The sequence below is a fragment of the Dasypus novemcinctus genome, chromosome 6, assembly GCF_030445035.2.
Source record: "Dasypus novemcinctus isolate mDasNov1 chromosome 6, mDasNov1.1.hap2, whole genome shotgun sequence".
Classification (NCBI taxonomy): Eukaryota; Metazoa; Chordata; class Mammalia; order Cingulata; family Dasypodidae; genus Dasypus; species Dasypus novemcinctus.
In genome coordinates this window covers 49,696,488-49,710,368 of record NC_080678.1, presented here as the reverse complement: position 1 = coordinate 49,710,368, position 13,881 = coordinate 49,696,488, and positions in this window count along the sequence as shown.

The following is a 13,881-nucleotide window of genomic DNA, read 5'->3' as shown; positions in this document are numbered from 1 at the left end:
GGGAACCAACATTGACAGGGATTTTAAAGTTAAAAAGCCCTCTACAGTTCAAATATTTCCGGCTAAATAGGTTTCTTTGTGAGACCAATACACTCTGTACTCTGGATCGTATGCGTCGAGTCTCCGGAGGCAGATGGGAATTCCACTAAGAATGCTTTTCAAAGTCTGCTTGCTGTGGAATTAGTTCGTAATAGAGTCGATGTTGTAAGCAGATTAAGCACCCGCCATCTTTGCAGCTGAGTTTTGTGTTTGTTCAGTTAAATGGAAACTCCCTGATCTTTCTTAGGTTAAACATAATGGGGTTCCAAGGAAGATCAAAGGAAGGCTACTTTTCCCTTGGATGTGGATCCATGAAATGAAATGCCAGAGTTCACGAAGTTCAAGAAAAACACAAGAGAAACATGTATTGTGAACTAACTGCAGAATAACGAATCGGGGAACATAAGGAAAAACACAGGCCCACCGTATGTGTGGTCAAACTCATAGCTTCAGGGATGCAAGTTTGTAGGAGATGTAGACTTCAGTATTTAAGTAAGCTTAATTTTTAAAAATAATCATTTTTTGAATGACTCCCTCGTAGTAAATTGAATGCTTCTTGGAGCAACTTGATTTCACCAAAATTTATCTCAACTTCTTTTAAAAAGGCCCTTTCAGTCCTTGACTAATATTGATGTGCTACTTCCATGTGTTTTCACAAAATCCTAAGGTCCAAAGCCGTAATCCTCCCCCCATCATATTTCAGCTAAGTCCTGCCCCGACAATTATCATGAGGACCAGAATATCCAGCTGGATTTGGATGCAGCACGGCAGCCTCTCAGATGAGGTTTCACCTGGGTCAATGGGATAAACAAAATAAATGGACAAAATCCTGGCTTCGAGGCAGCAGGCGCACTGGGCCAGGGAATTCCAGACGCTGGAAAGAAGCCTGCGTGCTCACCCCAGCTCGCCAGAGCATGCTGCTGGGACTTTGGCCATCTCCTCTCTGGGCCTCTGTGTCCTCGCTTGTGAAACTAAGGGTTGAATGAAATGATCTCGTCCTTCCCAGCCTCTTCTCATGGTTCTACTTTTCTACAGCTCTGTTTCCTCATATGTAAAATGGGGACAATAATCCAACAATTAAATGGTTTAAAATAAATAAAAGTGCTTAGAGCAGTGCTTGGGACAAAGGAAGCCCTCGATATATTTTACTTATCATCATCATGATGGGACAAGGACAGCCAGAGAGATTCAGGCCACAGAGAACGTGGTAGACATGCTGAGCTGCTGAAATGTTGCCTTAGATCAGATGTGAGTCTCACTATGCAAAATGCTGCTGTTTCCCCCTCCCTGCCCCACAGGATCTAATGTAGATCCCAAATTAGAGAAAGCAGGCAAAAATGACAGAAGAATGAAAGCTCCCTCTTAGGCCTTCTCAGGGACCTGCTTTTCTCCTGTTCCCAACCAGTCCGGGTACTTCTTGCTTGCTGAACACACGGGTCACAAACAGCCCCCACAGACATGGCTTGTCCCATACTGCTTTTTAAGTGGATTGCCAATGTTTTTAAAAATTGGGAAAATTCACGTTTAAAAAAATCATATTTTGAGCTTTTTTTGAAAAATTAGCAGGTCTGCCAGTAGTTCACAGTACAAAAATTGACTGGGTTTAAGTAGCTGCTGCCCCCTTGCACTGGGCTGGGGCTTGCCAGTTCATCACAGCCCCCCCCCCCACCTGGCTTCTGGGCACTTCCCTCCCAGACCCTCCAGAAGATGGGGGTGGAACCCCGGACACCTTTTGTTTGCAAAGGAACCTGGGGTATGGGGTCTCCAGCCGAGACACAGGAGCAGGTGCTGTCTCAGCCAGTGTGGGCCATCCTGTCACACCCCGCCCTGTTTCCACTCCGGACTTCCCTCCTGGATCCACCGTCTCTCTCCTTAGCTGCGCTGTCAGCCATGACCCCAAGGTTTCAGGGAATAAAATTAGCTCGTCTTGAACAAGCTCTTAGAAAAGAAAATCCAAACGGACAATAGGGAAAGATACTCAAACCTATTAATGAGCAGGAAAATACAAATCAAGACCTCAATGAGATAGCATTTTATACCATCCAGATGGGCAAAAAATTTTTTAGTTCTGACATCAAAAATTCATGAGGAATGTGAAACGATGTACATTTTTATTTTTTTCTTATGAATGTTTATATTTAATTTTCAGCGTCATTTTAGTTGGAATTTATTTATAGTATCACAGTTTATTTTTAGATGTAGATGCAAAAATTAGGAGACTGTTGATGAATTCTACTTATAATACTTCAGCACCAAAAAATTGGGCAGGATGTACATTTTTAAATACACAGCTGGTAGAAGTATAAATTTGTAAAACTGTGGAAAATAATTTGGTATTATCTACGAAAGTTGCCTAATGGTGACAGTCCCTGGTCTGCGACCCAGCAACTTCATTCTTTATTTTTCTCTCCCCTTCCCGCACCACCCCCCACCCCCCATCCTCTGCCTTCTGTGTCCATTCACTGTGTGTTCTTCTGTGTCTGCTTGCATTCTTGTCATGTGGCACCAGGAAACTGTGTCGCTTTTTTGTTGCATCATCTTGCTGCATCAGCTCTCCATGTGTGTGCCGCCACTCCTGGACAGGCTGTGCTTTTTTCACGCAGGGCGGCTCTCCTTGTGGGGCGCACTCCTTGCATGTGGGGCACCCCTACACGGGGGACATCCCTGCATGGCACTCCTTGCGTGAGGCAGCCCTGCACATGGGCCAGCTCATCAGATGGGTCAAGAGGCCCTGGGGATCGAACCCTGGACCCTCCATATGGTAGGCAGATGCTCTATCAGTTGAGCCACAACCACTTCCCAACTTCATTCTTAAGTATATCCCTTAGAGGGATGTTGACATATGTGCACCTGGAGGCCAACTTAAGAATGTTTGAAAACACGAAACACTGGAGAAACCCCCTGCCCATGACCAGTAGCTTGGATAATAAGGGGAGGTATCGTTTATAAGAAAACAATGTAAAACAATGAATTGCAACTACACAAGAAAACACGACAACCCTAGAAACAGGCTGAATGAAAAAAACAAATCATGGGAGAATACATGCAATGTGAATTTTTATAAATAAAAATCATGCAAAACTAAACATAGTATTTAGGGCAAAGACTCTTAACTTTTTATTCCACAGACCCCTTTGCCCTCAGGTGAAATGAACACTACTGTAATTTATTTATTGCACACACTCATAAGTGAAGGAAATGCTAGATTGCAGTTAGAGGCCAGAGAAAATAAAGATAATAAGTTGATTTTTTTTCAATTCAAGTTCACAATCCCCCTGAAATCTTTCCACAGACTCCTGGTTAGAACCGCTGGTTTGGTAAATAGAGACACATGGTCATTCCATGAAGAGCAAGGGTTTGGTAGACTTGGAAAGGTACAGATCTCTGGGGAGGGGCTGGGAGAGGAAGGAGATGGGATCAGGGAGGCATTCCCTGGGGGTCCAAAATAATGGTAATGAACTTTTACTTAAACTGAGTGGTGGGTATAAGGGTGTTGATTGTATTATTCTTTATGTCTTATGCATCCTATGAAGATATTCTCTTATATCTACTCAGTATTTAAATTTTTAGAAAGTTAAATTTGCTTCTCCTCCCAAAATGATTAGGTCATTTGGACAGTGTATTCATTTCCTAAGGCTGCCATAACAAATTACCACAAACCCGCTGAAAACAACACAGATTTATTCTTTTACAGTTCTAGAAACCAGAAGTCCAAAATCAAGGTGTGGACAGGGCGCCCTCCCTCTGAAGGCTCCAGGGAACAATCCTTTCCTGCCTCTTCTTAGCTTCTGGCTCACGGCCACCCTCGGTGTCCTTGGCTCGCAGCTGCATCACTCCAGCCTTTGCCTCCGTCTCTCATGGCCTTCTTCCTTGTGTCTTCATGTGGCTTCTGACCAGGACACCCGTCACTGGATTTACTGTCCATCTTAACCCAGTATGACCTCATCTTACTTGGTACATCTGCAAAGACCCTATTTCCAAATAAGGTCACACTCACAGGTACCAGAGAAACACAATTCAATCCACAACAGACAGGACACAGATTAAGAATAGAGAACCTCTTTCTGACACACTCATACTCATTTCTGAAGAAAAGTGCAGTAAGGTTTGTGAAACCTGTTTATCGTGGTCACGCAAAACCTCAGGTAGATCAACAGTCAGAAGACTATCAGGATCTCCTCAGAAGACAGAGTCTGTCAGTTATTTCAATAGGAGCAACTGACTACAAAGGGCATTGGGAAGAGCTGACTGTGAGAACACCTAGAGATGAGCAACAGCAGGGAGCTGCTATCTCCACTAGAACAAAGGGGACAGGGAGGAGGTGGGCTGCCCTGTGGGAACAGGGACCTCAGTGGACGTGCAGCCACCGCAGACAGACAAGGCAGGGCAAGAGAGGGAAAAGGGCCCTGTCCTTTCCCTTCCTCCTGCCCTCAAATCTCCCACCAGGACCTCCCATTAGTCAAACCTAGCCTGAGAAACAGCCTTTGCATAAGACAGCCTGTTGCAATACCAAAGAAAGCAGGGAAGGGTGGGGAATGCCCCGGAGCAGAAGCAGGTAAGGAATGCTACAGTTAAGCCGCAGTACCCAGCTATCTTGCCTTGACTATCTTATTTAACATTTGCAATAACTTAATTGGGGAGGTTATATGTTTTCTGTATTTTATGTATGAGAAAGGCTCATAGAGATTAAGTTACTGACCCAAGGTCACTAGCAATTTAGTGGTAGGACCAGGATTTGGACACTCGGACTTCAGAGCCTGAACTTATAGCCACTCTAATGTGCTGATATCGTACACTGAAATCCTACTAACTGGCTTAGGTCAGATGAAATATTAACAAAATGAAACTAGAGGATCAGAAGCAGACTTGGCCCAATGGCTAGGGCGTCCACCTACCACATGGGAGGTCTGCGGGTCAAACCCCGGGCCTCCTTGACCCGTGTGCAGCTGGCCCATGCGCAGTGCTGATGCGTGCAAGGAGTGCCGCGCCACGCAGGGGTGTCCCCGTGCAGGGGAGCCCCACGCGCAAGGAGTGCACTCCGTAAAGAAAGCACAGCCTGCCCAAGAATGGCGCCTCACACAGGGAGAGCTGACACAGCAAGGTGACGCAATAAAAAGAAACACAGATTTCTGGTGCCACTGATAAGGATAGAAGCGGTCACAGAACACACAGTGAATGGACACAGAGAGCAGAGAACTGGGCGGGGGGGACAGATATAAATAAAAAATAATAAAATCTTTTAAAAAATTAAATTAACTTACTCTTTCTCCCCAAATAGCTATATTTTTTACTGTAATTTACAGTGGTTACATGAGTCAATCTTATACCACTTGTGTTCCGGTGAATGAGAAGGGGGCTTCCAGAGTGGAACAACTTGACCTTCCTTCCCAGACCAATTACATACAGGTCCTTAATGAGCTCTCTTTCCTGGCTCCCACTGACTCACTGAGTTTGTGATGGCCTTGGGTACGTGCTCACACCCACCTGGGAAGGAAGGCCTAGAAGGAATGTTATAGCCGGGGAATCTGAGGGGTCCTTCTTCCTTTCTAACCACAGGAAGAAGACAGGAAGAAGACCTGAACATACCTCCCAGGAATTTTCTTTCTTTTTCTCTCTTATTATTGCTCTTTAGATTTGAAAATGAATTTACACTGTTTGTAGAAGAACTGGAAAACATATACCAATAAAAGCATGAAAAAGAAAATAAAATGTATCTCACTACTGTGATAAGGACCATTAACATTTTGCTGTACTTCCCTGAGGTCTGTTGGTTTGTTTGTTTAAGATATAAAATTGGGATCCTGCCCCCAGAATTCCCCAGCCTGGCTTTCAGAACACGCTGGTTTCGTATCTTGCTTTCTTATCCCTTTTTAAAATTGTATTTCATAAATATTTTTCCATATCATGGAAAAATCCAATGATGGCTGCTTAAAATTCCATCCTAAGGCTCTAGCATAATTTAACTATTCCTCTGTCTTCAGGTATATATTGTGTCCAGTTCTTTTCTGTGTTAAGCAATGTTGCTTTATACATCCATGGACAAAGATCTTTACCTGCATTTCAGGGCCTCAAGACCTATTAGACTGTTAATATTATAAGGGCAGGGACAATGTTTGTCTTATTTATCTAACCTAGAGCCTGACCTGGAGTATTTGCCATTGGTTCTTTAGGTTAAATCCCTAAAAAGGAAATTCCTGAATCAAAGGGCATGAGCATATTTCAGGTTCTTGAAGCAGGTTGCCAATTGCTTTCTTGAAATGTAGGACCACTTTACAAACACACCAGCAGAGTCAGAGAGGTTTACACCAGAACTGGTGGCCATTTCTCAGCCACTTTCCGTCCTTACGTGGTACATTTCCCCAGCCATAACTGCTGGATCCAAGAAGGCGGAGGGGGTGGGGGGCCTGGAGGGGGTTGGGGGAAGCTGCCTGGTCTTAGCAGTGAGGCTGGCTCTGGTCTGCCACTAGGGTGTCCTAGGGGCAAATAGTCACCCGGCTGTGTCTGGGGAAATCCTCCCCTGTCCTGTGGAAAGAGAATATACTTGGACTCTTTTCACTTGGAAAATGTAAATTCTAGAAAAGAACCTCATTGTGCTTAAAGTAACCTGAGCAAGAATCTCCAACCCATAAAGTAAAATCTACAAATCCATCTTAAAATCTCACCAGTCTTATTAAATTCTCCATATTTCTTTTAAAAAAAGGAAAAGTTTAATTTATACATTAAGTTAACTCACAAAAAATAAAAATCAGAATCAAATAATTAAATAGGAAATTTACCAGGTTAAAACATGATTGGAGTTGTCCTGGGTGGTGCTGCAGGGACAGTTACTGGACATTGTAGTTCCTCCCATGGCTCACTGGGTGGACTGTGGGAGAGTGTGGGCTATGATGTGGACCATTGACCATGAGGTGCAGCGGTGCTCAGAGATGCATTCACCAAATGCAATGAATGTCTCATGATGATGGAGGAGATTGTTGTTATGGGAGGAGGAGTGGGGTGAGGGGAGTGGGGGTATATGGGGACCTCATATTTTTTTAATGTAACATTAAAAAAATAAATAAAGAGAAAAAAAAAACACAAGTAAGAGAAGAAAAGGAAATAGGTCAATTCTAAAAGCCAATGCAATTGCGGTGATTTAGGCTTTGAATGTGCCTCTGAACTTCCAAGAAGCTAAGATAAAAAGAAAAATGTCATATGGCTGTTTTCACCTGGTTGGCAAAACCATATCAGCTCCTCAAAACAAAAGTGAAGTTAGGCCTGATGCCAGAAGCAGATGGGAATTTCTCCCCAGGATCTTAACCCAGTGCCAAACATTCAGTAATTCCACAATATGTGTTAGCTAGTGTCATTATTATAATGAGTGCAGAAAACCTCCAGCAACAAGTTTTAATAAAAATCAAAGCATAATTTGAAAGCACAAGACTTTGAAGGGCTATGATGATAATGACTGGTGCATGTAACCATTATGAAGAATACAGTCTTTATATTATTTCCCAAATATTATTCCTTTTAACCAGACTTTTGATAACCAGTCACAGTGGTTCTCTGGGGAGGTCTGGCCCACAGGCTCCCTGCTGCTTCCTGGGGATCCCCTGTGAGCTCAGCGTCCAGGGCCCCCCTGGATCAAAGCCATCTGTGGCAGATATTATTTATGAATCCACCCCCCAAAAAGAGAAAGATTATGTTTGTAAACTGGTCTGTTCCTCTGGGTGTCGTACCCTTTGATTGTATAAAATTAAAGGTTTTAAATTTACTTGATAAAATCAATTTAGGGCTTTTGATGCCCGATGTCAGGGCATGACTAGGTTAAATCCCTGCCCACTTGGTGGACCTATACAAACAGACACTCACTCTAGAAGACACACAGAAGAGGAGAGAACTTGGTCATGTCCATCCTGCCACATGTCAGAAGGGAGAAGGCTCAAATAGCTAAAGCACCTGGAAAAGAGAGGAGCCATTTGCCTGGTAGTTTGCAGCTGAGGAGAAGGGAGCAGCTGAGCAGAGCTGAGAGACCAGGCAGAGGTCGCCGCCATCTTGCTTCAATAGACTTTGGTGAGAAAGCAGCCTTTCTCTTCAGGGCCTTGTAACTGTAAGCCTTTACCCCAAATAAATACCCTTTATAAAAGCCAACAGATTTCTGGCACTTTGCGTCAACATCCCTTTGGCTGACTAATACGCCATCTCTGTGCAGAAGTGAGTCCACCAAGTCAGTTCCACAGCTGAGTGCTCCGTCAGTCTCTGACAGGCTTGCCCAAAGGCTTCTAAGGTTTCCCCTCACCTGGGGTTGCCAAAAGGAGCACCCTCCTGCTTACTCCATCTCTGGTCACGAGCCCATATCCTGCTGCCCTGGGGTCTGGTGCATTCAGGCAGCATGATGATGTGACAGGAAAAAAGGGTCACAGTGCTTTCTTCACAAGACTGTTGACCTAGAACAAAGATGCAAGTGCTTGGAGCACACACAGTGAACTGGTCAAACCTCTTTGCAGTGGCTGTGCGGCAACTTGGGGAAAGCTGTGGGAAGCTAGAGGCCGCCAGGCATTTTAGAAGGGAGGGCCCTGCTTGCTCCAGGTGCGTACAGGCCCCTGGAGTAGAACATTTCAGAGGTCTCCAAGGCGTCTTGGGTTATCTCTATCACCTCCCCTGGAGTTCCCTTTTCACCTTGCTCTTTCTCTTCTCTCCCTTTCCCCTTTCTAGCATTTTCTTATTTCTCTCTTTTCCTCTCTGTATCTCCAGATTCTCATGGGTCTTTAGTCCCCACAGGTGATACTTCACATGACGCTGGTACTGAGAACCAAGAGCGCTGTCAGCCCCCACCTGCCTTATGAGCTTCGTTTCCTTGAAGCATCTGGCCTTGTGCCACGCCTGGGATGAGGGCTCCATTCCAGTTTCTTGAGTAGAGTAGAAAGGACATTGTCCTGTGTTCAGTCACTCCATGTGACACTGCCTCATTTTTCCCTGGAAGTGTCCTAATACACATGGAAGTGGACTTAAACCCATTAGGGTTCACCTGCAGGTTTGAAGGTTTTTGAAAGTCTTGCTTGGGAAGCAGACTTGGCCCAGTGGTTAGGGTGTCCGCCTACCCCATGGGAGGTCTGTGGTTCAAACCCTGGGCCTCCTTGACCCTTGTGGAGCTGGCCCATGCACAGTGCTGATGCACGCAAGGAGTGCCTTGCCACGCAAGGGTGTCCACCGCGTAGGGGAGCCCCACGCGCAAGGAGTGCGCCCCGTAAGGAGAGCCACCCAGCGTGAAAGAAAGTGCAGCCTGCCCAGGAATGGCATCGCATACACAGAGAGCTGACACAACAAGATGAAGCAACAAAAAAAGAAAAAGATTCCCATGCCACTGACAACAACAGAAGGGGACAAAGAAGAACATGTGGCAAACAGTTGCAGAGAACAGACAATTGGGACTGGGGCGGGGATGGGGGTGAAGGGGAGATAAATAAATAAATAAATAAATAAATAAATAATTTTTAAAAGAAAGTCTTGCTTTAAGTTAGACATACATTCTAATTTTTGCATTCCATTTCATAATCTTAATCAGGTTTTGATTCTTCGTCTAGTACTGAATCAAATGAAAACTGCTTATAAATTTTCATCCAACCTGGAGGACATATATGGGGTAGTCCAACTCAAAATATAGGTCATGTGGTGCATGTGATAGTCACGTTGGACCCCCTTCTACCCTGGACAACTTCAAAGGGAGAGACTATCATCCGCCCACTCAGCTACCAATGAGGTATCCTCACATGGGCAAGTCTATGTTGAGTGCTCCAGGGTAAGGAGCAAAGAAATGTGAGATTGTAGGTAGGTAGGTATGTGCTTATTAAATATTCATGGTTCACCTGAGCAGTGCTGAGGACGTCAATTCATTAAAAAATAATGTTGCAAATAACTAGATCAACTACTCATTTCCCCACTCATCACCTTTATCAATCTTCAATTAAAAATCATATTCTAGAAACATACTCTGTGTCTGTCCTGTGGCTTCACATATCCCCTGGGACACACAGTGGGAAGGTCTGCACCCAGCTCCATAGATCTTTATATTCTAACCCAACACAGTGCCTGTACTCAGCAGCTGTGGCCAGCCCTCAAGGTGCTCCCCATCACGTGCGGAAGCAAACACATGAACAAGCTATTGAAATACAACGTGATTGCAGGCATGGACCCGCTGTCGCAATAGGGGGCTAGAAGGAGAGGAAGAAGAACTAAAAAATAATAATGAAGCAGCGTGGCACAGTGACCTTCCAGGAGGTCAAATCCTGGTTGTCCCTCCCCTTCCCTAGTTCTCCCTAGCCAGGGACAAGTTCCATCCCCATTCTGAGTCTCAATTTCCTTTCTCTAAAATAGATGTAATAATAATGCATGCATTAGAAACTTTATCAAAGTAAAGCACTTAGCACGGTGCCTGGACCTCAATAAATGCGAATTCTTATTATAAATATTCTTGTTACTTCTACAGAGGAATAGGGATACACCAAGGACGATGCTGGAAATATGGTCTAATCCTTTGCAAGGGAGAATTCCATCACAGAATGAGCCAAGGTTTCTTTGGGAAAAATGTAAGGGTATCAAGGCCGCCGCTGTCATTTCTCCTGTATTTCAAATACTGTCCACAAGATGGCAGCAGCGGCCTCGGTTTCTCTCAACGCCTAAAAGGCATTCCATTCAGTCTGCATTCCACAGAACCCCGCCCCAGACAGGCATCTGTGCGACATATTTTAAGTGGAAGGTGACCGGCACCAAAGCTAAAGGATGCCCTTCCTTCTGGAATGCTATGGAAGTCTGTGACTAGACAAAGATGCTCTGGCCTCAGGAAAAAGTGGAAAACACCCATTCATTCATTCACTCATTCATTCCTTCAACAAATATTTATGAGGCCCCTTTGCATCCCAGGCACCCTGCAAAGGAATAAGGCACGCTCTCATGACCTTATGGTCAGTCACACACACAAATCAAGCAGTGGTAGATCATTGGGAAGTGGTCACCCATCTAGTTAAAAAATTACAAGCCTGTGGACTACAGTAACTCACAATTTAAGATTAAGCAAAGAAAAACAGAACGCGAGATAGGATGTCTACCATGACTCTGCTTTATGTGCTAAGACGGTGGGGGGGGGGTGGGAATTCAACATGATATAAGTCGGTAGAATTAAATCACGATTAAGGGTTTTCCCCCTGCAAAATTACTTAAGAACTTGTCCACCCCCCCACACACCCCCTCACACACCCCCACACCCCATCTCTCCTTTAAGCGAGAAATCTAGGCTGAGCTAATGGGAGCTGTCACCTGGCCTGTCTGGGGAAGCCGTACAAGGTTACATTCCAGTCTTCAAGCAAAAAAATGCCAGCAATTTGCCTTTTGTCAACTGCAAATTAAAGTAATTTCCATGCAGAGGGTTTCTCTGGTTGGCTGTGAGTACCCTAAAATACCAGGCCTGTTTGCAGTAAGCCTTTACCTGGCCGCTGGCAGGGCTAATGCACCTGCAGTGGAAGGCACCTCAGGGTTGAAATTAGGGGCTCTTGTTTGGCACTTCTTTCACTGAGGTTCCAAATCAAGTGGCATTAAGTGGGGCCTGGAGGTAGGAAGAAGGGAGTATGTCTCCAGTCCCTTGGCTTCCTCATAGCACTCTCTAGATTGTGGGACAAGAGAGGCACTTGGCTGAAAATAAACACAAAGAAGGTAAAACGATGTGCGCCGCCATGCCTAGCACTATGATGACTAAAAAACAGCCACCATTACTGAGAGCGCCAGGCAGGCACCGGGCTACGAACATCACAGCCACATTCCACCAAACTGTTCAAGTGATCCCACGGTGAAAGAAGAGCATTGCCCCCATTTAGAGATGAGGGATTTGAAGCTCTGTGCAATTACGTGCCCTGAAGTCACCACCAGTAAGTGATAAAGGTGGGATTTAAGTTCTCATTCGTCTAACCCCCGAGCCTCGTTACTCCACCCCTACACAAACAACAAGCTGCAGAGGTGGACAGAGAGACACGTTCCCACCAGAAACAAAATAGGGGTTATTCATGCATTAATTCGGTATGTATCTCTAGAGCACTTGACTCTACCTCGGACCCCAGGCGTACGAAGGTAAGTACTGTCAGGTGCAGATTAATTTCCATGCCGAAGGCTGGCCACAGTGATGTGGTCCAAGTTTAGAGACCAGAGACGTAGAGGGCCCAGGGTATCCCTCCCCCAAAGAGGGAGACCAACGCCTGGGATTTAGATCAAGACCAAATGGATAAGCGGCCTTCACTTGCAGACAACATGCTCGTTTGGCTGATTAGAGGATGTGTCCCCCACACTTGAAAGCAAGCTTTATAGCTCTGTGAGGACAGGTCACTGTGGAAAGAGCTGTGACCTGCCCACCACCACCTGCCCCCTCCGCGCCCACACCACACCCAGCCAGCGCCTGGCCACAGACCTTGTGGATTCCAGAACCTCTCCCACCCCGGCAACGCTTCCCTCCTCTGGCTTCTGCCAGAGCCCAGCGCTGTGCGCCTGACCTGGCTGGAACTCCATTCTCTTCCCTACCTGCGGCCTCACTGGGCCTCCTTTTCTTCATCTATCAGAACATGATCTGAGGGTTTACTGACCACCCACTGGGTGCCAGGCCCCTTCCGGATTCTTTACAGGCATTACCTTGAGTCCTCACAAGCATCCTGTGAGGGGATGAGGCCGTCCCCATTTTGGAAGTGAAGAATGTGAAACTCAAGAGATAATCTGAGTGACTCCTCCAAGGTCACATACCAGTAAATTAGGAGCCCAGGACAAGAAACCAGGTTGGTCTGACCCCAAATCCCCAATATTTCTCACCACCTGTAAAAACAAGAGGCAGAGGTTTTACTCTTTGTCTTCCAGATTCTGAGCTGGAAAGTCCTCACCAGCACTCAAGCTCTCTCTTCCTCCTGTCACCATCCTCTCACACTCTCCTTGCCACTATTTTGGAAGGCCTCAGTCCCTGGCATACCCTTGCCCGTCATCATTCATTCAATACTCACGGACATGTTCCCTGACTCCTTGACTCATGGCCTTCTAAGATAATGGTAACTTGTAATCTTGCTCCCAGTTTAGCTCTCTCCACCCCTGGCCCAGATTCCACTTGTACCCGGGACATATTCGGCCTCTAAGATCTTGAGTTCTAAGCTGCCTGTCTCCAAGCAAAACCTCCAGCCCCTGGAGAGCCAGCTCCTCACCTGCATCAGGACCTCCAGTTGCCCTTGTCCTCATTCAGCCCCACAGGTTCTAGGCCTTTCTTGACTTCCTCCGTAGACAGTGCCCATGTCCGCCATTTCCCCTCCAACCTGAGTCCTCCCAGCTCTCCTCCCCTGGCCCTAAAAGGATCTCTGAATCAATCCTCTTTAACTTCAGATACCACAATAGGTCTGGGCAACCTCTCTTTCATCCTTTTTCTTGTTCTCAGAAATAGTTAAACCAGCCACCGACCTCCCCCATTCCTCTCCCCGCCCCTCCCCCCCACTTCCTCACCAAGACCACCTCTTCTCTGAGCTTCTTGTCACTCTCTGGGCCACCTCCTCCAAGAAGGACCTGTCTTCCTAAATATTCCCTCTCCTGGCATCTTCACACTCTCCCTCTCTTTGAGCTCCCGCCCCTCAGCCTATACAACTGGATCGGTGGCGATGCTGCTCCTTGTTCTTCCCTCCTGTTTTTGTCCTGTTTTTGCCCTACTCGCATCATGCCTGGCGTCCCATTCCGCTCCCTGAAAAGCCTCTCTCCAACACCAACAACTCCTAGCTTCCAAATCCAGCGATCCTTCCTCGGATCTCATTCCTTTTGACCACTACAGTAGAATCTGGTGTCAAACCCAGGTCATTT